The sequence below is a fragment of the Scylla paramamosain genome, unplaced genomic scaffold (assembly GCF_035594125.1).
Source record: "Scylla paramamosain isolate STU-SP2022 unplaced genomic scaffold, ASM3559412v1 Contig52, whole genome shotgun sequence".
NCBI classification, from domain to species: Eukaryota; Metazoa; Arthropoda; class Malacostraca; order Decapoda; family Portunidae; genus Scylla; species Scylla paramamosain.
In genome coordinates this window covers 167,501-172,500 of record NW_026973717.1, presented here as the reverse complement: position 1 = coordinate 172,500, position 5,000 = coordinate 167,501, and positions in this window count along the sequence as shown.

Below are 5,000 nucleotides of genomic sequence, written 5' to 3'. Positions count from 1 at the left end.
TCCTGCCTGAAAATGAATGGTAGTTTGGCAGCAAAGTAGAGAGTATGCTGCCAGATAAAAATGTGTTAGGGGAACTTGGATCTGAAGCTTCCAGATTTTGGGTGAGATGTCTGGATTTTTATGTAGAGCTATCAAAGCAAATCAGTAAAAGATTCAAAGGTTTGAGTGATGTACTCCCATTGCTAAATGCCTGAGACCCTTCCATAGCAAGAGAAAATAGAGTTACAAGTCTAGTGCCACTGTTCAAAAAAATTTGCTCAGCTGATTAAAGAATTAGAATGTGATTGTTTGCAATGATGAATGGTGGTCACTTACTTTTCATGAAGATGCTTTGAGTACATCTGAAATGGCAGTCCCTGAACAGAGTCTGAAGCAGTGGTCAAAAATTGATGGATAAGTGTCTTGAAACCTCCCTCTTGAAGGAATTCAAGTCATAGGAAGGTGGAAATACAGAAGCAGGCAGGGAGTTCCACAGTTTACCAGAGAAAGGGATGAATGATTGAGAATACTGGTTAAACTCTTGCGTTAGAGAGGTTGGACAGAATAGGGGTGAGAGAAAGAAGAAAGTCTTGTGCAGTGAGGCCGTGGAAGGAGGGGAGGGCATGCAGTTAGCAAGATCAGAAGAGCAGTTAGCATGAAAATAGCAGTAAAAGACAGCTAGATATGCAACATTACGGCAGTGAGAGAGAGGTTGAGAAGACAGTCAGTTAGGAGGAGAGGAGTTGATGAGACGAAAAGCTTTTGATTCCACCCTGTCTAGAAGAGCAGTATGAGTGGAAACCCCCCCCAGACATGTGAAGCATACTCCATACATGGACGGATAAGGCCCACGTACAGAGTTAGCAGCTGGGGGGGTGAGAAAAACTGGCGGAGACGCCTCAGACCACCTAACTTCATAGAAGCTGTTTTAGCTAGAGATGAGATGTGAAGTTTCCAGTTCAGATTATAAGTAAAGGACAGACCAAGGATGTTCAGTGTAGAAGAGGGGACAGTTGAGTGTCATTGAAGAAGAGGGGATAGTTGTCTGGAAGGTTGTGTCGAGTTGATAGATGGAGGAATTGAGTTTTTGAGGCATTGAAAAATACCAAGTTTGCTCTGCCCCAATCAGAAATTTTGGAAAGATCAGAAGTCAGGCGTTCTGTGGCTTCCCTGCGTGATATGTTTACCTCCTGAAGGATTGCACGTCTATGAAAAGACGTGGAAAAGTGCAGGGTGGTATCATCAGCGTAGGAGTGGATAAGACAAGAAGTTTGGTTTAGAAGATCATTAATGAATAATAAGAAGAGAGTGGGTGACAGAATGCTGAGGAGACACCACTGTTAATAGATTTAGGAGAAGAACAGTGACTGTCTACCACAGCAGCAATAGAACGGTCAGAAAGGAAACTTGAGATGAAGTTACAGAGAGAAGGATAGAAACCGTAGGAGGATAGTTTGGAAATCAAAGCTTTGTGCCAGACTCTATCAAAAGCTTTTGATATGTCCAAGGCAACAGCAAAAGTTTTCACCAAAATCTCTAAAAGAGGATGACCAAGACTCAGTAAGGAAAGCCAGAATATCACCAGTAGAGCGGCCTTGACGGAACCCATACTGGCGATCAGATAGAAGGTTGTGAAGTGATAGATGTTTAAGAATCTCCCTGTTGAGGATAGATTCAAAAACTTTAGATAGGCAGGAAATTAAAGCAATAGGACGGGGTAGTTTGAGGGATTAGAACGGTCACCCTTTTTAGGAACAGGTTGAAATGTAGGCAAACTTCCAGCAAGAAGGAAAGGTAGATGTTGACAGACACAGCTGAAAGAGTTTGACAAGGCAAGGTGCAAGCACGGAGGGCACAGTTTCGGAGAACAATAGGAGGGGACCCCCATCAGGTCCATAAGCCTTCCGAGGGTTTAGGGCCCAGCGAGGGGCATGGAAAAACATCATTGCAAAGAATTTTAATAGGTGGCATGAAGTAGTCAGAGGGTGGAGGAGAGGGAGGAACAAGCCGCAGAATCCTCCAAGGTAGAGTTTTTTAGCAAAGGTTTTAGTGAAGAGTTCAGCTTTAGAAATAGATGTGATAGCAGTGGTGCCAGTCTGGTTGAAATAGAGGAGGGAAAGAAGAAGAAGCAAAGTTATTGGAGATATTTTTGGCTAGATGCCAGAAATCACGAGGGGAGTTAGATCTTGAAAGGTTTTGACATTTTCTGTTAATGAAGGAGTTTTTTGGCTAGTTGGAGAACAGACTTGGCATGGTTCTGGGCAGAAATATAAAGTGCATGAGATTTCTGGTGATGGAAGGCTTAAGTACCTTTTGTGGGCCACCTCTCTATCATGTATAGCACGAGAACAAGCTGTGTTAAACCAAGGTTTAGAAGGTTTAGGGCAAGAAAAAGAGTGAGGAATGTACACCTCCATGCCAGACACTATCACCTCTGTTATGCGCTCAGCACACAAAGACGGCTCTCTGACACGGAAGCAGTAGTCATTCCAAGGAAAATCAGCCAAAATACCTCCTCAGGTCCCCCCAACTAGCAGAGGCAAAACGCCAGAGGCACCTTCACTTAGGGGGATCCTGAGGAGGGATTGGAGTGATAGGACAAGATAAAGATATGAGATTGTGATCGGAGTTTACATACAAAATAGCTTATAATACAGAGAAATAAATAAAAAATAGAACAGATTTCATGGGTACAATAATAATAGAGTCCTTTAAAGAGAATAATGTCACCTTTCATTATCAATTGTTAGCTTTGTCTTGTCTGAGGTGAGGGTGCCACTGACTTCTTCCTCTCTCAACTGTCTATAGCTTGTCTATGTCATGCTTGTAGCTGACTGCATTCATCTTGTGACTGAAGTGTGTCTGAAAATCAACATTGATGATCATTAAATAATTCATATGCCATCCATACAATCACATAAGAACATAAGAACATAAGAAATAAGGGAAGCTGCAAGAAGGGAGCAGGCCTTACACGTGGCAGTCCCTGTATGAAACACTCCTACCTATTTCCCATCTGCTATCCCCTATCCATAAACTTGTCTAATCTTCTCTTAAAGCTCTCTAGTGTCCTACCACTAACTACATGATTACTGAGTCCGTTCCACTCATCTACCACTCGATTTGAGAACCAATTTTTTCCTATCTCCTTCCTAAACCTAAATTTTTCAAGCTTGAACCCGTTATTTCTTGGTTCAAAAGGTTGGCTATTTGTCTGGAATGAATATGAGTACAATGCAAGGTGAGGCACCACACAGGATATGAATGCAGCCCAACACTCTCCAACGTACAAAACCTTAGTTAGCTGCACCCATAAATTAACATTAAAATTATATTAAAATGCCCTTTAGTCCCTCCCAAATAACACCATATCAATGTGTCAATGTGTATTCAATGCATATTAATAACACAGCTGCCTTGAAATATTTCAATATACAGTCTGCATAACACCTACCTACACTCACCTCACATAACAACAAAACAACACTCTCCTCTCTCTCTCACTCTCTCTCACACACACACACACACACACACACACACACACACACCACACACACACACACACACACACACACACACACACACACACACACACACACACACACACACGTCTCAGAAACATGCTGCCCGCCTGACGCGCCTCGGCCTACTCGTGCCACCAGACACACCACAATAAGATGACGCCCCTAAAGAGTGCCACGTACGGACCGGTTACAGACTCAGTGCGATTCCCACCATGGTGTGAGCCATCAATCAATAGTCTCTTTCTAGATTTGACTTACCTTTAGGATTAATGTCAAGTATTTCCCCACCACCAATGTACATTTTCACTTTGTTGACTGCCTAAAGAATAAACCCTTTATTATTATTATTATTATTATTATTATTTATTACACACACACACACACACACACACACACACCTCATGAATATTCCCTTGAAGTGTCCCTTTGAAGTGACCCGAGACACGAGACCTTCCCGGTACAAGTTAATTTAGTGAATACTTGCAAATTAGTACTTTTTAGGCTAGGTCATTTTTGGTTAAATTAGGTTAATGAAGGAGGTTAATGAAGGTAGTTTAGGTTAGGTTAATGACCTCAGCAAAGCCCTGTTTTCAATAATATTCTAATTCTCATTCTTAGACAATTCTTAGACATTCTTAGACAAGGAATGTGAAAAGTGGTTCATCTCTTCTCTCTCTCTCAAGCCAGCTACTCAAGCTTGACTGGGGCACAGGAACAAAAAAGAAGCAACATTGCATGTACTTTGTTAAACTGAAATTTTATACCACACCCTAAAAAAAAAAAAAAAAAAAAAAAAAAAAAAAAAAAAAAAAAAAAAAAAATAAAAAAACATATATACACACACACACACACACACACACACACACACCACACACACACACACACACACACACACCCTAGGGAGTCATTAACCTAACCTAACCACCACTACCACCACCTAACCTGGTGCCACTCATGAAGGAATGTGGTCCCAGGATGACTGGGCTTTATGGCTTAGTCAAAATGGGTTCCTAGTTATTAATTTGTGTTACAGTTATGCTTATAAGGGACTCCACACATTGCTTCTGGCACTGCTAATTGCTTTGTGTCACAGTGAAACGGTAAAAGATCACCCATTGCTACACATCTTGCCATGCAGTATCAAATTAATAACCTTATACAAGTCACACCAGCCTGTTATTAAGAAAATTAAGGTTTTAAATGTAGACAGTCTTTCATGAGCTTGCATTGATAGGGATATGCTACTTATAGTGAGAAATTCCTACCAAAAACTTCATTAATCTCAAGAAACCAACAGAATCCCAAATGGAAACAAATATCTATTCTGTATTTCCACAATTCCTCTATTTAAGTGCACACCGAGGCATCTGTACATTCCCTTAACCTTAATCTTTCTACTCACCGCGGGAAAAGTGCAGCTGAAGGAGGGAGCAGAAAAAAAAAAAGCCACATTTTGAAGCCAAGCCATTTCTGACCTTGCGCTACGTGACTTACAAG